Source organism: Triturus cristatus, chromosome 5_2, assembly GCF_964204655.1.
Source record: "Triturus cristatus chromosome 5_2, aTriCri1.1, whole genome shotgun sequence".
Classification (NCBI taxonomy): Eukaryota; Metazoa; Chordata; class Amphibia; order Caudata; family Salamandridae; genus Triturus; species Triturus cristatus.
This window is the reverse complement of record NC_140588.1, coordinates 261682859-261703773: the sequence shown is the minus strand read 5'-3', so window position 1 is coordinate 261703773 and position 20915 is coordinate 261682859.

The window sequence follows — 20915 nt, the reverse complement described above, 5'->3', positions numbered from 1 at the left end:
AAAGTTGGCACAGGTAGTTGCTTTCATGGAGGGCATTCATTCAGATGTGGGTGGGCTACACTGGACTGTCCAGTCTTTGTCCTCTGCAGTGACGGCAGCCATTCAACTGGCACAATCTCAGAGTCTAGCTCCAGTCTCTTTGGCCACCCCCCTGCCAGTGGCTACATCTGACGATAGTGACCACACACCACAGACATCAAGCTCAAGATATAGCACACGCAGCACACAACAGCAGCAGCCCAATTGGTCCAGAGCGCAGACACCATCCCCCCAAAAACTAAAGCCACCCAGAGCGCAAAGGCAAAAGCCCTTCAGGCAACACTCAAGGGCATAAAGCAAAGAAGCAGGCCTCAGGCTCACAGGTCTCAGAGGCATCCCCAGCCAAGGACTCCCCTATCCCAAAGTGTCTCGCTAAGAGAAGCAGTCAGTTGCCCTGCGCGCTGGGAAACTGAGAAACTGGTGCCTGCTAAGAGTCCACATAAAAAGAGCTCCAATGCAGATTCACCCACAACCTCAACTCCCATCCACACCCCTGTGAAGCAGGGAAAGGAGGGCACTGTAGGGGTACACCTGGTAAACAGGGGATGGAGGGGCAAAGGCAAGGCCAGGCCTAGCATACCGCTGGATCCAGCATGTCCCCAGAGGGAGGGCCACCAGCTGCACCTGATGCAGCGTTGGTGGAGAGTGTGCCTGTTGTGTCCGCTCCACCTCCCACTCCTACCAAGACAGGGAAGCCATTTAGATCCCACAAGAAGTGGAAAGGCACCCCTTCACATTCTCCCACCCACACTGTATCTCACGGCAGAATGACTCCACCTCCACGTGCCACCACACCACCGGGTCCAAGCTGCCCTCTGGCTTCCAAAGCTACTGATACCTCTACCTCAGCTGGGCCTCTGTTGCCCCGGTCCAGTCCTCCAACTGTCCCTGACACTCAGCCACCTCCCAGTCCGACTGACAGCCAAGTCTGAGTGAAAGTCCCCCTCACACACCTGTCTCTCCCACAGCAGTGCCTCGACTACCCATTGTTATCCCCCTAACTGTGTTGCTGACCATGGCAGGGTACAGTCTCACCCATTCCCTGTGCAGGATCTAATGGACACATGTGCCTTCTCTACACTTTGTACTGGCCACTGGCCTTGATGTTTGCCCATTTCCTGTGCAGCTTCTCATGTACGTACTCTGCACTTTGGACTGGCCACTTGCCTTGATGTTCACTGCTGTTTTCCCATTCCTTGTGCAGCTTTTCATGTACTTACTCTGTACTTTGGACTGGCCACTGGCCTTGATGTTCACTGCTGTTTGCCCATGCCTGTGCAGCTTCTCATGTACTTACTCTGCACCTTGGACTGGCCACTGGCCTTGATGTTCACTTCTGTTTGCCCATTCCCTGTGCAGGATCTCATGTACCTACTCTGCACCTTGGACTGGCCACTGGCCTTGATGTTCACTGCCGTTTGCCCATTTCCTGTGCAGCTTACCATGTAGTTACTCTGCACTTTGTACTGGCCACTGGCCCTGCTGTTTGCCCATTCCCTGTGCAGCTTCTCATGTACCTACTCTGCACTTTGTACTGGCCACTGGCCTTGTTCTTGTCTACTTTTGGTGCCTATCTGTGTAATATGTAAATTAAGACAGTTACTCCTGTTGTCTGCTTTGTCAGTGTCCCTGCTAAATAAAGGGTTTTCTGTGTGGGTATGGTTTAATGTGACACATGCTCTGTATGCCACTTCAACATTGCCAATGGCTTATTTAACTTTTTCAGGGTTTTGCAGAGGTGACAGGCACTTCCGTCCTTCTTGACTCTGAGGCTTGGGGGTGCAATGATGGTGGTTGGTGATCAACTATTGTTTTCATTATCATTCTTTGGTCAGGTTAGCTATATTGTTCACATGCCATGTTTGTATGCCAGCACAAGGTGGGATTCTATCCACAGGATTGCAGGTAGGCTGGCCAGGGCCATCATCTCTGTGTGATCTTTCTTTATGTGCGAACAGCAGTGTTGGTGTATGCTCATCTTGTGATGGGCAGTGATCCTAGTCACATGGGTAAATGTCAATGTGTGCACTTGGGTGGTCAAGAAGTGTGAAGTGTGAAGGGGTGACTTTGTCAGTGGTGTTGATGTGTGTGTGCTCCTGAAATGTCAACTGCACACATGTGTCACCCAGGAGTTGAGTGCCTGTTAGTTTGATTAGTCAGCCCTGTGCTTTTGATTGTGTGCACATGTGGGAGTTGTAGGCTGTGTACTGTGCAGTGTGTTAGTGTCCTTGCACTTCTGGGATCACCCACTTGTTGTTGGTGGCAATTGTGAGTATGCAGAGTGTGTGACTGGCAAGTCAGTGTTGTGTTTTGTTGATCAGCCATGTGTCTTGATACTGTTTGTGCTCACTGTGCAGACCTGCTCAGCCACACTGACATTGTGGGTGTGTTTTTTCATGCATTGCTGTCACTAGAGGCTTTTTTGGCTCTAGTATGGCATGTGGGGTGCGGAGTCATAACATCCCCTATCTGTGCTTCTGATGCCTAGCCATTGTGAGTGTGCACTCCATCTATTTGTGTATGGGGCACTCCTCACCTGTCCACTACTGAAGAACACACCACTTCAATCTCATGTCTTCCACCTCTTGGCTTGCCAGTGTGTGAGCCTCCCCACCACTTAATAGTGTGACACTATACTGCGGAAGGCTGATCTGTGTACAGGACCAATGTGACACCTCAGTACAGTTTCCCCATTAGTTATATGTGATTTTCTTGTATTGTTTTGCAGTCATGGTGGCTCATATGCAGTGCAACTGTTTGTGGTGCACATTCCTCTGGCCATGTTGTTTTCACCATGGTGTCCCAGACTTGTGCATCTGTGGGTGTTGTGTTAGCTGTATGTGTGTTTGCTCTGGTACTGCTTCCCTTCCTGAGTGTGATGTTGACTGTGTGCTGTGCTGATTGGTGTCATGGGGGTTCATGGTGTGGCACTCATATCTGTGTGGAACTGGTATGTTTGGTGTGCACACACTGCTTGTCATGCATGCAGTACTGTGAGTGTATGTTTCCTTGTAATTGCCTGGTGTGCATCCCCTGATGTCCAGCTGTGTTTGCAATGTAATGGATTGGCATGTGCATCTGCTGTGTGTTTGATGTGGATGTGTGCAGTGTTTGGCCTGTGTTGTCTCTTGCAGCTGACAGATGCTCTGTGTGTGATGTTCTATTTGCATGTCAGTATGTGTGATTTGTTTGTGCGTTGTGATTCATTCAGATGTGTGTTGCCAGTGTAGTGTGCATTACTTGTGTGTCTGTCACATGCACTTAGGGCTGTTCTTGTTCCTGGGTTTGTTTTGAGTGCATGCTTGGTGTTTTCTCCTCATATATTTGACCTGTCACTTGTCAGGATTGTACATGTGCAAGCATATGGTACACTATGACACCATGTTGAGTTGATGGGTGGTATGATATGTCTGTCTGTGAATTCTTATTGGCCCATTGCTCCCAGTTTGTATCCATGATTGTTTTGAGATGATGTACTTCTTGTCTGTGTTGGGGTATGTTGTCTGTGCATCGTTCCTGAGTGATGATGTTGTGTACTCCTGTTCTGTCTGGGCTCCCATTGCCATTCCACAGTTGTACTGCACAGGTCTGGGCTTGTTGTACTTCTGTGTATGTTGTTTGTGAGTTTTGTGTTTGGCTGTTGTTTTTGTGCCAGCATTGGTTCAGGCATCCCAGAGTGTGTGTGTGTGATGTTTGTGGATGCCCCCCAGGGAGTGTGATTATTTGTCAGTGTATTTACTGGACATCATTGGCACCCTTCTGTATGTTTGACAATGGTGTTGAGTGCTGTGGGGGGAATGTGTGAAGGATCCAACTTGTGTTTGACAGTAATGGAGTGTGGCAATGGGCCCTGTGTGTTGTGCTGCTGACATTCATCTGTCAAGTAGTTGGATACAGATGTGTGGCTGTTCACTGTTTGACTTCAGAGACTTCGTTTCATCCCTGTGCCTATGCATGGGTGGTCTTGCTGTATCCCTGAGTTGTTGCACAGAGGTGACTGTGGTTTAATTTCACTCACTGTGCCAGGCATGTGTGATTTGATGGTCTAAAGGGGGTTGTTATATGTTCCTTCTCTTGCATGTGATGTACACATGCTTAGTGGTTAGCTCCTTGGCCTTCCATTTGTGTCCACCTCACTTTAGCTTTCCCATTTGTTGTCCTCCATTGCTGCTGGCATCTGGTCTATGTATGTGGCTGTGTGTCAGTCTGGGGTATGTCTGTGTGACTTGATAGGCTGTGTGTCCAGTTGAGTGATTGTTCAGATTCTGTATGAGTGTTCATTTTGTGCTTAGACTCAGTTTTCTTGACATGAGTGTAGTGTAGGTGTGGTGTGAGGGTTGCCCTGGCCCTGTGCTTCTGTGCTTTGTGTTCCTCTGCAGCTCCACCTGCTGAGACTGTCTCCCTAGTTGTTTGTTGTGTGCTGCAGGGTGTGGGATCACCTGGCTGGTTATTGTGCATGGGGGAGCACAGAAGGGGCACATAGCATGTCCCTTAATGTTTGGGGGGGCTAGTGTGTGGAGGGTGGAGGTGTGGCCCTATGATCTTTGTGCACTGCCCATGCCTGGCGCTGGCCCTGCCTTCTACAGTGTACGCATTTTTCCTGCATCTTCACCTCTGCAGTGACGTTACCGGGACATTGCATTGATATCGCAGTTGGTGGGTGACCTGGATGTGGAGGGGTGATTTGTTGACAGGTAGGACATGGGTGGGTACAATTGTGGACGTGTTCCTGTCCTCACCAGGGTGTCTGGTGTGGACAGGAACCCTATATCAGCCCATGAGTTTTGTGTTGTGGGCGGAGTTGTGTGATTGCGTTCCTGCGGCGGTGTCCGCGACAGTGCATAACTTGCTGGTAGTGTATCAGGTACAGCACCAGGAACACGTGTAGAGCTGGATCCATTGCAGTCAGGACCGGGTGGAAGGGACCGGGAATCTGGTTTCGCGCTCCGCAGTCGTGCTTCCACCATCTCTGGTTGGGCGGTTTCTCCACTGCAGTGTGACTGGCTGTTTGGGGCATCCTGATTTGTACAGCAGATGGGACGTCATTCCGCACGGCGGTGGGTCTTCATTGGCTCCCACTGCCACTGTGGCAGGGTCATTTTGATGGCTGCTCGCGTCGCACCGCAGCGGATGGGTTAATGGGCTATGTTTGGCCATACTAATATGAGGACCGCTGCTGCCGTGCAGAAAATTGCATTTTCCGACACCGCCAGCACTGCGGTGGTGCATCCACCCGCCATCCTAATAGGGCCCTATATTTTTGCAAACGATATAATGACTTCAATATTTTAAAAAGGTATTTCTTACCTTAATCTCGATATTCTTGACCACAATATTCTTGCTGTCGATATTTCTGTGTCTCGATATTACCAACTCAATATTAGTGCAAGTCAACATTTCCAACTCTATATTCTGTCTCTATACCCCCTTGCTCACCTCCTTGGTAGCTTGGCATGAGCAGTGAGGCTTAATTCAGAGGCAATTTGTAGAGTATGTGTACACACACATACAGTAACACAGTGAAAACACTATAAAAAGAGTCCACACCAGTTTAAAAAATTGCCATTATTTATCTGAGTAAAACAAGACCAAAACGACAAAAATCCAACATACACATGTCAAAATCCCACTTTTAAAAGATTTGCGATTCCCTAAATGCAATGCTGGAAGCAGTTACAAATTGCGACCCTGCTTTAAGGAATCGCTTAAGTTGGTGGTAATTTGCAAATCTTTAGAGAAATGCAAATTTTTGCATTTTTCCAAGTGCCATGTGGCGCACACACATGCCCTTAGGGCATGTATGTGCGCCACATGTGCACACTTACCTTTTTTGGGGGTGCAGCAGGGTGGCCTTTTGACACCCTATCACCCTTGAAATTGCATTCGCAATTTGCGATTACCAATTTGGTAAACACAAATTGCGAATGTCTTCCCATTCATTTCTATAGGTAGCTAGGCCCTTAGGAATGAATGCAAAGGGATTCCTTAATAGAGAATCGCAATTTTAAAATAATGATTTATATTGCTTTCAGTCGGAGTCTGAGACCTCAAAGTACAACCTGATCACCTTTACACTTAGGATAACACTTCCAGTGCCTGTTTTATGGACTTCCATCCCTGAAAGCTTTGTGAAATAATTTGTACAAGACTGTTATTGAGGTCAAAGTTTTGGGCTTATGGGAGGGTAGACCCTCTAATTTGGCCTCTCTCTATCTTCCGCCTCGGCTCCAGTCCACATCCTTGGCCGATCTAGGTTCACACATATTAACTCTACCTGAACGTGACCTACTATTGGGTGGGGACTGTAACACAGCCCTTGACGGTGACCTGGATCGATGGCCGCCTAGACAGGGGGAGACATCCGGGAAGCTGCTGTCGGACTTCCTTGGGGCCCTGGGCTTGATTGACGTCTGGAGGGTGTGCAACCCAAGGGTTAGACAATACACTTTCCTCTCCGGGGTCCATGGTAGTATGTCCCGCATCGACTATATGTTTTCCAAGGCCACCCAGCTCCCCTTGTTCGGTGGGATCTCCTTTCTGTCCTCTCGGATCAGTCCCCGTTACTGGTCTACTATGGAGACACTCCTCCCCCCGCATGACATGAAATGGTACTCAACACCTGGTATCTCAAGGTGCCAGCTATTAGAGACAAACTGATAGAAACCACTAACAACTACTTTACTGAGAATGACAGTTCTGTTAACTCTGATGTGGTGCTCTGGGAAGCAAACAAGACGGTGGTAAGGGGTGGAGGGGTGACAGAAGTAGTGGGTCATAAGAAAGAGCAGCGAAGGTGACTTGAGGAGATGGAGGGAGAGATCGCCCTTCTTGAGCGCAACCTCATGATATCAGATACTCCAACTGACACACGCAAATTGCGTCTCAAACAAACCGAGTATAGTAACATTGCCGAGGATGCAGCTAAGGTCCAATACTGGGCCACTCAACATCGGGTTCACAATATTGGCAACACGGCTAGTAAACTGTTAGCCTGGTTAGACAAGTGAAACATGGCAAACAGATGGGTGGCAGAGTTCATCTGCCTTGATGGTACAAAGCGACGAGATAGGTCTGGGATTACAGATTCCTTTGCAGACCACTATGGGCAGATCTATACCTCCTCCATGTCCTCCTCCCATACCGTCTCAGGAGAATTATTAACCACTCTGGGACTACCTGTCCTAGAGCCACAGGATGTACAGGACCTAGACGCCAACCTGATGACTGAGGAGGTATCCAAGGCGATTAGTACGAGATGTACGAGGAGAGTGCGACTAGAGGAGTCCTGCCTGAAATGCAGAGATTGGCTAATATAGTTATTATCCATAAAAAGGACAAGCCTCCTGAGCGGTGCAGCCGTACAGGCAGATCTTCCTATTAGACCCGGATGTGAAAATACTAGCCAAATTCCTCGCCCGGCGTCGCAAACCTTTCCTTCATAAATTGATCCACCCGGATCAATCCAGATTTATGCCAGCTAGAAACACCACCCTGAACCTTTGACGCCTTTATGGGGTTCTAGGTAGGGCGTCCACAATTCAAGAAGATGTAGGGATTATGTCATTAGACGCCAAAATGGTATTCAACATGATCGAATGGCCCTTTTTATTTGCCACACTCGAAAGGTACAGATATGGTCCTAAGTATTTATCTTGGGTGCGACTACTTTATCCGGCACCACTGGCACATATTATAGTAAATGGGGGATGATCGGCAGTATTTGGATTGTAGAAGGGGACAAGGCAGGGGTGCCCCCTTTCTCCCCTGCTCTTTGCCCTGGCCTTGGAGCCCCTGGGGATCAGGATCAGGGGGGATCCCCTCATTAGAGGCCTCAATTGGATGGCAGATTGTAATGACAAAATCTTCCTCTACACTAATAACATTTTGTTCTATTTAGACAGGCCTAGGTCTTCCATCCATTGTATTTTGCATATATTTGCACTATTTCAGAAATACTCAGGTTATAATATTAACTGGGATAAATCCCTGGTCTAATTCCTCAGTGGGGGGTGCCCAATCCTGCCAACTGGCTGTGAGTCCAGAATAGTTACAGAGGGTTTCCTGTACATGGGTATGTATGTTACCTTCGACCCTACGATTTTCCATGACCATAATCTCGCGCCTCCTCTGCGTCGCTTTCGTGCTGACGTGCAGCATTAGAAAACACTGCCCCTCACTCTGCTTGGCAGAGCCTCTCTTTATAAAATCATGGCCCTTCCCCGATTTCTGTACTCTTTACACAACACGCCCTATCCGGTTCCTTCCCAGTACTTTAACGCCATCAAGTCGGAAGTACGAGCCCTCCTGTGGGATAATGGTGTCCCCTGCATAGCGTTGGCCAAGCTTACAAAAAGCTGGTACGATGGAGGTATTGCCCTGCCCGTGATTAAAAGCTATTATTGGGCTTCACAGCTAGTGGTCTTCAACCGTTGGGTGCACCACCCTGACATGGATCCTGCATATCGCATGAACAGGCACAATATGCTCCCCGGTTATTATGCTAGGGCCCTCTATGGGGGTAAGAAACATACACCATCACACAGTCCAACCTCCACCACAATTGCTATATGGCATACAGCTACTGCTGTCCTAGGGTGAAAAGGTAAAATAACACAAGTTACCCCAACAACAGGGATTTGATAAATGGAAATTAATAGACCTTTTGAAGGTGGCAATCTGTGGACAGGAGGCAAGATGACCCCGTTTAGCGACCTTCAGCGCGATTATCAATTGCACAGCGGAGAAACTTTTCAATACCTTCAGGCCCGCAGCACAGTACAAAAAGCAATACCCAAAGGGACTGACCTAATAGTCTCTTCCCCGTTGGAGAATAGAGTCCTAGATGACTACCTCCCAGACAAAGCCATCTCACTGACATATTGCAAAATACTTAACAATATGCCCTATCCTCTAGTGAAACATCGCTCTAAATGGGTGGATGATGTCGGCGACATCGATGACGAAGAATGGCAGGAGGCTCTGCCCTCTCCTCGCGAGGTGGCTATCCGATCCCGCTTTAAACTTATCCAACTCAAACTACTACACAGAGCATGCTGCACTAGCTCGGTTCTGGTCAATATGGGTGTACAAAGCTCCCTCTCTTGTCCCAGAGGGTGTGTTCTAAATGGCACCCACCTCCAACAGTGGTGGGATTGCCCAGTTCTCCAGGCGTACTGGGGGGAGGTCATGTCAGCGATGTCTTTAATTTGTCATAAACCTATTGTGGTCTCGCCCCAATTATGTCTGCTTAACATCTGGGAGGCTACTGATTTGTACTGATTTCTCCAGACTTGAGAGGGTGTGGGTATCTCTTGGGTGTATGGTTGTAAAACGAAATATCACCAGAACTTGGAAAGGTTTGACGAAAACTACAGTTCTCGGATTGGGAATCCGATATGGATTGGTGCATGAAGGCTGAGAGAGTGATTTATGAAAGTAGAGGATGCCCACAGAAATTGACTAAAATGTTGAGGTCCTGGAATATAAGTAGAGGTATTATATGTACTCCTCTTGATGACGCTCCCCCAGGATCAGCCGACCATGATGTTGAGTAATGTCTTGATAGTAACAATACGTCTGTATCACTTGACCATTTTATTGTCCTGTAGATCCACCACGATAACTATTGGACTAATAGCCATGAAAATGTTGGGAGATAACAGATGTTCGCACTGCACCACACTTTGTTATTCTTTGTCAATGCTGCTTTTGTCTTTCTTTTTTTTTTATTTACTTAATAAAAAGATTTATAAAAAAAGAATGTGAAAAATAACTAAAATAACTAAATAAAGCAAGATAGAGTGGTTGCAACAAAAAAAGAAGACTGTTATTGAGGCCTAATCTCCAGCGCAGGCCTGCCAAGGACACATGATGTGGTGGGCAGTGGGTAAAGGCTTTTTATCCCAATGGGCGCTGTGCCCCTGCCCCTGGGTGTAGTGGACGTAGTGGGGCTACGTGGAGCATCGCGTAGTGTGCCCAAATCTATGCACACACCGCGAAGCCCCACTACGCGCTCCCCGCCTCCCGCCCGCCCTCATTTTAAAATAAATTAAAGTATTTAAAAGTAAGAAAATATCTTACCTAAGGTGCGGCGTCCCGGGGCTCCAAGTTCCTCCTTCAGCTGCAACTTCTTCTTCACAAATGCGCATGCGCGGATGTCAGATCTTAAAGAAATCACCAAAATGCAAGGGTCATTCAAAAGGGGGTTTATTCAAGTCATAAGCCCTAATGTGACGTGTTTCACCCTCTGGGGGCTTGTTCACACAACATGATGTTCGTCGGCCCAGGCTTACATGCATTTCTGGCTTGCGCATTACAATAGACAGAGGACTGGGTGGTCAATTTCAAGTGCCATTTCGAAATGGTACATTTGTCTATAAGATCCACAACACAGTACATACATTTGCACATTCAGTAACCATAAAAACAGATGTACGTTAATCACTGTTGTTATTTGTATATTTATACCCAGCGAGGGAGGGGAACTTGTTTGATACATGTTTTATTTAAACTCCTGCGTGTTCGCTCATGTCGGTGTTGTAATTCTATTAGAGCATATCATGTGTGTTAGTACGTCTCTCAAGCGTCTCGCGCTGAACATGCAATGTGATATGGGATATGCAGTACTGAGGACACACTCATCCTAATTAATACCTGGGATCAATTCCATTCAATGCACATCAAACCTTTACTGAGGGGTCATGCTTGTTGTTGCCCCACTCTCCCATAGAGCACAGGATAAGATACAACTGTATGTTTTAATGCAACTATTATTTAAAATTATGCTGCCAGTCCTTGTCATGCCAGTGTTGACACAAATATATTCAGATCAACAAAACTAGGTATCGTACTCAAAATAAATCTGCCAAAAGTACTGTTGCTTATACTTACTTAAAATTTACCGGTATACTTCACCTGCGTTGTGCCACCCCCCAACAGGCTACGATCTCCAACAGGTGTTTTCTTTGTTTGGATATATATATATATATATATTATCTACTGGCGGTCGCCAGTAGATAGTTATAGTTAGGACCTATTTTCCATAGGAAACTGCAACATTCTATTCCCAATAAGTCTGGCGCCGGTTGATGAATCCTCTTGAAATTTTCCAAACTTTTGGCCAGCTCCGCTCCTACCCTAGAAGTTTCGTGGTGATTCGTCAAGCGGGGGCCGAGAAAAAAGGGGGGTCCCAAAACACGTTTTCCTCATGCAATTTCCCATAGGATCTGTTGTCGCAGCTACAGCCCGAACTGCTGAACGGAATGACACCAAAATTGGCAAAGAGGTAGTCCTCAGTTCAGACTCGTGCCTTTTGCATAAATGGTGTGAATCTGTTCTGTAGTTCCTGAGAAAATTAGGGTAAAAAAGTTTGTGATATCTATGGCCTGGGAGGATCCGCGCACCCTACCCGCACCGTAAGCGCACCCTCCCCGAACCGAGCGCGCACCCTGACGATCACGTGCTGAATGCTAATTGGCTGTCGAGTGTCTGTCTACATTCGAAACTAGGAACTGTTGGCGGCCATTTTCTGCCTCGGTAGAAGCGAGGCTGAAGAAGCAAGGGGAATAAGTGTGTAAAACATATAAAGGGGGCAGAGTGGAAATACTCTGACTCTCTAGATCTGCTTGGGGGTCCCAGAAGGACCCCCTGGGGGCCCCCATTTTTTTTTTTTTAAATGGCGAAATGCGCGCAGGGTACGCGCATCCTATCGCGTTGGGTGCACGGATTCTCTCGCGTTGGGTGCGCGGATCCAAGGAAAAAAAAAAAGACATTTTTGGGAGATAAATATCAAGCTTAACTGTTTTGTTCTTGAGTGGCTCTAAAAAGAGCCGTTGTGTTCATAGAGAGTTTTTGGTACTTATAAGTAAGTACCTATACAGAGTCTAAAGTTGTTGAGGAAGACTCTGTTTCCTTCATCAGTAAAGTGTACTCCATCTCTCCTATACATCTCTTGCATATGAAAGCGCAGATTGTAATTGTAAATGGACCCCATTCTATAGTCTCGGAGAAAAGCAGAAACAGATTTATTCACATGTTTCCTAGCTTTCTCAATTTGTGGACAAAAATGATCGGACCAGTTCCATTTCTGCCTTTGGCATATGTAAGAATACACAAAGGCAGTTTTGGGGAAAAGTGAAATCAGTTCTCCAAAGGTGTCCTTCATAAGCATTTCCAGACCTACCCCGGTCAAAGTGCCTAGGTCATTGCCATCACAGTGCACTATTATGAGGTCAGGGTGTTGGATATGCATGAAGGATTTCACCAATGGCATCAATTGGTGCCACTTTAACCCTCTCTGTCCAATCCATTTAATGTCTACATTTGGCAAACCTAGGTCTTTGTGAATGCCTTTGTTTTCTGCATACCTTTGGCTCCAGAAAATATAGCTGTGTCCCACAATCCACACTCTAAGCATCTTGAAAGGAGGTCTGGATGCACTCAGATGGTCTCTGTAAATGAAATGACAGTTTGGAAAGTAAGATGTTTCTAAAATGGTGGCTAAGATGCAGTTTTGAAAAAAGACAAGAAATCATTGGTTGTTTCACAACCTTCTACACTGAAAGGTAGGGTGTATATTTCTGTTTTTTAAACACATGATTCTTATTGGTTAACAAAAACTGATTGTAAGGAACATTATATATGATAAGCTGATATGTTGAAAAGTCAAGCACACTTGCTGTCTTGATTAGCAACATTGTGTGCTGAACTTGTGACCTGTGTGCTCAGTACAGTGTTCCATGACCTGTTTCTATGGTAACGGGCAGAAGGCAGATTGGGGGAAGGGTTGAAATTTATGTCATTTGGAAAGGGTTGAAATGATTAACAAATAGAAATGTGTGTTTGCTTTTGAATTTATGTGGGAAGGAATGTGATTTGATCTTTACATGTATATGTGTGGAAAATGAGAGGGAAACTTTGCCATTCTTTGGTTTTGCTGAGAGGTGCACAGTGCAGAGATTCTGTATAAGAAAATCTGGTGTGTGACTGATATCTGGTGTGTGACTGATATACTTCTTAATCTACAAAACAACTTGAAAGGTGAGTTATTTAATTGTGAGGGGATATATGTAGACTATTTTGATTTTAATCAGACTAATGTTTTTCTCCTGCTAAAGTGTAGGGAGTACTTTTTTTGTCTACAATCTTATTGACAGTGTGTGTGCATGTATAAACAAGTCTGTGATAAGCATTTGTGTTTTTCATGTGTTGCAGACAGATAACTGTGCTGTTTTTATATTTTGGTAGAATTAGAAACCAGTCATTGTTGATGAATTTGTGAAATGGAGAACAACATCTTTATTTAGATATAACACAGATATCTTTAAAAGAAATTACAAATCAATATTAAAAGAAGAAAAGAAAACAACTATTTTAAAATACAGAAAGAGAAATAGAAGACAAGCAGCGGTTCAGTTACCATATTTGAAGTAAAAATTTTCCGCATCTTAGATCTGTAATTCAAGACTTAATAACAAGCGTTTAAAAAACTGTTCAGACATTTTTAATGCACTGATTATAAAAATACAGGATACGTATTAAAAACTGAGCAGTGTCCTAAAATAGTGTTTAGTGTATTGGCATATCCAAGTGCAGAGCATAATGATCGTCCTATACAACATCCCTGAAATCTTTGTTAGCTAGTCTCTTTTTTGCCTAGAGTACGATATGCACGCTGAATAAAATTGGTTAAAGCCAGATTTAGGGCTGTATTTTCGGGGTTCAGGGTCGCGATAATGGCTTGTCTACAAGTCCGAACTCCCAGCCTGTTCCACTCAGCTTTGAGTTTACTCCTGCGTTGGAGGTAAAAAGCTGGGCAGAGACAAACCACATGTAACAGAGTTTCAGCTGTCTTGCCACACCCTCTGCAGATTGTATTTTCTGTCGTACGTCTCCAGGGGGGCAGATCTTGCAGGAAATGCCATTCGCCCGTTCTTATTGCCATGAAACTGCGTTTTAAATATAATGAGTATGTACAGGACAAGTAAGTTGCAGGGGCTACTCGTCTATATGAATTTACAAGGGCCCAGGCATGGCTGCGTTTGGTAAAAAGTGCTTTATCCCTTATTAGAGAACTCAGTCTCACACATTTTTTTATTCCAGATTTAAAAGCTGCCCGGCTAGGGTTGAGGGCCCATAGCTCACTCACCGACATTTGGTGGGTATAGTCTTTAAAAAGACAGCCAAACGTACCTCCAGGGTTCTTTTGGGTGATTTCGAGCCAGACTAAGGATTCTAATGTGCCTGGATCTGCTTGCCTCCATTTATGGCAGAGATTTAAATATGTGCCCATATTAGAAACATCGTAATTCACGATCCCCAGGTTTAATCTTACCTGGGCGGGGGATGCAGAGTTTGGCAAGTGGAGAACCTTTTTGTAGATTTTAGTCGTATGTTGATTTAGAACAGTGTTCAGCTTGCCCCTAAATATCTCTATACCATATGATAGGGTGGGGCCAATTTTTGCTCTCAGAACTTCTAAAAGTGGTGAAAGAGTTGGGCCAGAGAGGTTCTTTGAGAGCTTTGCTAGTGAAACCGCAAGGGTCATAGCTTTAACTGCAATCTCATTACGGTGTTTAATCAGATTAGCCCTAGAGTCGAAATGGACATCTAGGTACTTATACGAGTGACCTACAGAAAGGCTTATGTTATTGTAAGACCAACCTCCTGTTGTTAGCCGTTTCCGACCAAATGGGACGACTTGAGTTTTCTTTAGATTTACCTCTAGTTGGTTAATGGTTGTATAGATGTACAATTTGTCAAGGAGTCTTTGAAGGCCGACCCTGGTGAGGCTAAAGAGGACTAGGTCATCGGCGTATAAAAGATTACTTAAGGCCAAGCCTCCTACCTTTGGGGGATGGCTGTTAATTCCGTCCAGTATAGATGACAAATCTGCTATAAACAGATTGAAGAGCATGGGGGCCAGCACACATCCCTGCTTCACGCCTCTTGACGTCAAGATTTTCCGGGAGAGATGCGTGCCGGACCCCAGCCTAACCCTGACCCAGGTTCTGTAGTGGAGTTGTATAATTGCCTCCAATAGTTTATCGGTGATCCCCCAATTCCTCAGCTTTGCCCATAAAGCAGCCCTCGGAACCCTATCAAACGCTGCTTTAAAGTCGACAAAGCAGCAAAGCACAGTTCTTGATGCGGAGAGTGCTTTGTCGACGATGGTTGACAGTGCTAGTAAGTTGGAAAATGTCCCAGAGTTAGCAATAAAACCTGTTTGATTGATTGGTATCAGTTTAAGGTCCTTTGCCCATTGCCTCAACTCCTCCAACAGGAGACCTGCGTAATGCTTCGCCTCGATATCCAGCAGTGCGATAAGTCTATAATTATTGGGAGAGGCGTGAGAGCCTGATTTATAAATCGGTTGGATTATTGCACCCCGCCATGAGTCTGGGATTGTTGCAGTTCTCAGGGCAAAGTTAAAAAGATTTGTCAGTGGACCTGACCAGAGTGCCACATCAGATTTAAACACATTCTGTGGCAGGCCGTTTGGGCCCGGGGCTCCATCTGATCTTGCTCTTGACACAGCAGTAGCAACCCTTTCTTGTGACATCTGAAAGCCCTCGTTGTCGGTGTCTGAGAGCTCCATCAAGGTGCTCTTCTTATTATAGTCTGTTACTTTCTCTCTTTCGGGGCTACCTCCTATAGCACCTGGACATTCCGGGGAGCTAAAATGATCGGTAAGAAAGGCAACCCAATCCGATTCTTGAATGTTGGAAGATCCAAAGCTCAATGGGCTCGAATTGAATTGGTTGATTAGGCCCCAGAATTTTGTGAGTTTCGGCTCTTACTCTCGCACACTAATTTACACCAGAATTGATTATCGTGTATCCATTTGTCCTTTGTGATCGCCAGCCTGAATGATTTTTGAGCTGCCTGATATTGTTTTAAGCATTCGCCGTTCCCTGGCATTTTTGCCAGTAGTCGCAGGGCATTGTTTCTGGCTTTCTTAAGTGCCTTCGACTGTTGTGAGAGTGCAAACTGGCGTGAAAGGGATCGCCTTGGGAAAGGCTTATTTTTTGGGAAAAGATCAATCAAGTGTGAGCAGAGCATAGACCATGTCGCTATCGGGGAGGCATCCTGATCTATTCCACTTCTTATAAACTCCATGCTTACATGTAAGATCTTTGGGCTGATGTCTTCACTCCATCTCAGGCGCTTTAAGTTTTCGGAGTATATTCCCCTGCTGGTTAAGAGTGCAGATTTATGCTTCACTGGTTTTGTTTCGAAAGCTATAACCTGCGGCCGATGATCACTTTCAGTTCGTGGGTGTATACTAAAGCTTACCAAAGATTGAAGCAAAGCTGAATTGCAAATTGAATAATCCAGATAGGATCGTTTCTTTCCATTTGTCCAAGTCCAATTAGGGGGGGTATCGCCCACCGACCTTCCATTAATGATCAGGTAACCTGCACTATAGAGACGCGTCACACAGAGGTGACCCAAACTGCAGTAAGCTTGATTTGCCGGTTTGGTTTGTGACTCTGCCTCATTCAAGGGAAATAGAAAAGGCCCCTCAGATTCTGTTCGCTGCCCCTGGAATAGATTAGTATTAAAATCCCCAGTGACAATGCAGTCTGAGTTAGGGTACTCCGTGGCTAGATCACTCATAATTTCCGTTAGTCGAACCAAATGTGTTTCTTTGTGCGGGTGTTTGGGTTGATATACACGTTTAGGAACATGAGTGAACGTTGTTCACGCCATAAGTTGATTTTAGCCCGAGCAACCAGTCTTCATCCAATTTTAGTTGTGTTATTGGGCCTTTTAGATTAATTGATATGTATAGTGACAGGCCAACTTTTGAATGGCCATACCAGCTATCCCTCTGTGCTGGTTTCCATAGGTTAATATAGCCGATAACAGGGCAGCCTTGAGAGGCCCAAGTTTCTTGCAGAGCTATTACTGCATGCTTACAAATGAAGTAGTGGGTGTCAAGGTTCATGATTTTCTGTTGAAGACCACTGATGTTCAAAGAGCAAATTAAAAAGGTGGAATCTACTTGCGGGTTGTGCCCCGTTGCTGGTGGTGATGTTAGAGGGCTTATATTTCCCAGAGATTCTAGAGCTTGACCAATAGACTCTGAACCTTGAGGTCATTCTGATCCTTTAGTTGATAAGATAGCTGGTAGCCAACTCCAGCCTTGGAGTGAAACATCAGCAGAGGCCACATTTGAGGTCGAGTTGCTACATACTTCAGGGCCTGACGCATTTTTTAATATCGAATATGTTCTGAAGTTGGACGCAGAATGAACGGTTCCGATTCTTTTAGGAGGCGTTTGCTGATTTAGTAGTGCTGGGGGGTACCCTGGGATGGAGTATGGGTATACTCGAATACCCCAGGCCCGCAGGATGGCCTTGTGATCCAGAAATACCCCTGCCCAATAGGCCGACTTGAATGCTACCAGTGTTACCTCTGATGGTTGTGTGCCTCTTGGTGGAAGGAATTCTATAGATTCTATATCATCAGTCGCCAAGCCTGCAAACCCCGGGGTACCGTCCACTAGTCTCATAATGTTGGATCTATTGAGGGTGTCTTGCCGTCCTTTTGATTTATAGTTGGGAGCTAGTATAATATAAAAGAGTTTAGAGTCCTATTTGCTACATGAGCTTTGGATTGAATTGTTGGTTTTGTTAGTTGGCGGGCCTGCATCAAAAACCTGCTCCTGTTGAGATTGGTGTCTGGAGGCCAGCATCACAGACTGATTATTGATAGGTAGGGATGTTTTATAGTTATAAATAGTTTTTGTTAAATTTAATTTAGTCATTAACTTGTCTGACCGTGATGGAATTATAGCAGGCACTGGTTTGGAATTAATTGCAATTGCTGTAGACTCTGACAAGTTTAGATCGTTACTTTTCACCCTTAGCTTTTCTTTTTTTTTTTTTTTTTTTTTTTGAAAAAAGTTTTATTGTGCAGAGAAAAGGTTACAAGCACGGGCCTACAACCGCCAGGGCCGGCCGCTAGTAGTTAAAGTGGTCAAACAGATCAAAAAACAATGACTGGCCCACAGGGGCTCCGCTATATTACAGTAGATCAGACTGCACATACGGGAAGTCAGGATACACACTTTTAATATAAATAACAACAAAAATAAAGAAAAACAAAAAGCAAGGCGAAACGACTTGAAATGGGCGTCGAACCACAGCTGGGGGAGTCCAAACCCGACCACCCGAGGGCGGTCAATAAAAGGAGGCCTGAGAGGGAGGGGGGGGGCCACGGGAGAACCAAATCTGTACTCCGAAGTACGAGATAGGCAAGGAACCCTCAAGGATCAGGGGGACGATGCAACCCCAGACGTATCCACCAGGGGGGGAGCACAAATAGACCCGCGATACACGTTCCACTGCCCCCAAATTCTACCCCATGCCCCCGGTTTACCACGAGCCACATACACAGTTTTCTCCCTGAACATGCACCAGTCCATGTTCTCCTTCCATACGGACACGGTGGGAGGCCGTTGGGAACCCCAAAGCTGCGCTATATCTCTCTTTGCGATCATGTTCCCCAAGGCCGCCCACCGAGCCTGAGCCGCATTATAGTCATTGGGCTCCCATACATTCAGAACACAGCGACGCACCTCCGGCAGCAGAGCGACCCCGGTGACTCGTCTCATAACATCATGCACCTGGCGCCAATATGCCGCCACCTCGCGGCATTCCCATAGAATGTGGAGAAAGGTGGCACTGAGCCCGCAGCCACGCTTACAGAGTCCGTCATCAGAGAACCCCATCGAGACCAAGCGGGGGCCCGTCACATAAACACGATGGAGAATCTTAAGCTGGACCAGACGGAGACGGGCCGGGATGGCCACCTCCTTAGGGGATGACAGTGCAGTCTGCCAGTCCTCGTCGTCCAACTCCACCCCATCTCCCGTCCATGCCTCCCGAAGACGCACCAAGAGGTCAGCCCGATTATTTATCAGTTTTTTGTAAATCAAGGAGATAGTACTGTCGGGGACGTGACCATCGAGTATGCGGTCCTCGAGAGGCGAAGAAGCAGGGGCCATGGTCCCCTCCCCAAAGACCGAGAGCAGGGCGTGCCGAACCTGTACATAACGGAAGAACTCTCTTTCACTAAGCTCGTGCTCGCTCTGGAGCGCCGCGAAGGATTTAACCGCACCTTTAACCCATAGGTCCCCCACTCTGCTGATGCCGATCGTGTCCCAGTGCTCGAAGCCTTTCGTTGTCCAGAGGCTTCCCAAGCGTTCTGAGGCGAATAAAGGAGTGGCACACGTTAAACGCTCACTCCAGCCCATCGCTACGTTTGCCGCCTTCCACACACGTACCGCAATCCTAGTAGGGCCCGTAAGGGTCCTACCAGCAGATCGAGAGTAAAGCGCTCTGTTATAGTTACCGCCGGGAAGCAGGAATTTATCCATCTCATATGCCGGGTTCAAACCAGGAGCGTACGTAGCATGGTTAATGGCAGACAGCTGGGAGGCCCAATAGTACCGTCTAATATCAGGAAGCGCGATGCCCCCGTCATACCAGGGGAGAGTCAGCTTTGCCAAAGCGATACGCGCTCGCCCGTCCCAAACCAGTCTCCTCTGCAAACTCTCCACTTCCCTAAAGTAGGCCGCCGGAATGACATCGAAGGAGTTCTGGAGTGCATAAAGAAATCTGGGAAGGGACATCATTTTAAACAGCGCCGCGCGACCAAGTGGAGACAAGGGCAACTTACACCACCGAGCCGTATCCGCCCTCAAACGCCGGAGTGGAGACAGGAGATTCTGCTCATAGCGGACCGCCGGATCCAACGAAACGTACACCCCCAGGTATTTAAAGCCGGACTGAGATATTTGGAGCGGAAGCCGAGGCGGCAAGAGAGGAAGGCCACCAGAGATAGGATACACACAAGATTTGGACCAATTAATTATCAGACCCGAATTTTTCCCGAAGGAAGTAAGGACATCAAAGAGAACATTGAGCGACTTCCGCGGCGAGGTGAGATACAAGAGAATATCATCCGCGTACAATGAGACCCGATCATCGAAGCCCGGAGCCCCCTAATCGAGGGCTCCCAACGGAGCCAGGCAGCGAGCGGTTCCAAGGCGAGAGCAAAGAGCAGCGGGGACAACGGGCACCCCTGCCTAGTTCCCCTCCCGAGAGCGAAAGGCCGAGAAACCCGCCCATTGACAACAACCTGGGCCATTGATCCAGCATAAAGAAGCTTCACCCAGCTAAGAAATCCCTCCCCAAAGCCAAACTTCGCCAAAACGGCCCAAAGGAATGGCCACTCAATGGTGTCAAAGGCCATTGTGGCGTCTAAGGAAACCAATACGGCCGGTTCAGAGAAGTACTCCGCCCTAGCGAGGACGCCGTGCAGACGCCGTAAGTTGAGGGCGGTATTACGATGAGGGATGAAGCCGCATTGATCCGGATGTATCAAGTCACATATAACGCTCAGCAAGCGATTAGCGAGGACCTTAGCAAGGATTTTGGGTTCGGCATTTAGTAGGGAAATAGGCCTATATGAGGCACAGCGGTCACGTGGCTTACCATCCTTGGGAATCACCACTATAGTAGCCAGACGCTGGTCGTCGGGAAGGGAACCCCTCTCGAGCGACTCCTGAAACATATGACGGAGGAAAGGCGCGATTTTATCCGGGCGTAATTTATACAGTTCAATCGGCAGGCCGTTGGGGCCCATAGCCTTACCCGAGCGAAGGGAACGAATCGCAGTAGCAATCTCGTCGACAGACAAAGGGGCATCCATCAGCTCGCGGTCCTCGACGGATAAGCCGGGCAGGGCAATATCCTGCAGCAGAAGACGAGAGTCGTCCTCATCTCTATCAGACACCGGGGAGTACACAGCCCGGAGGTGGTCAGCAAAACACTCCACAATCTCACCAGGTTCAGTCACACACACTC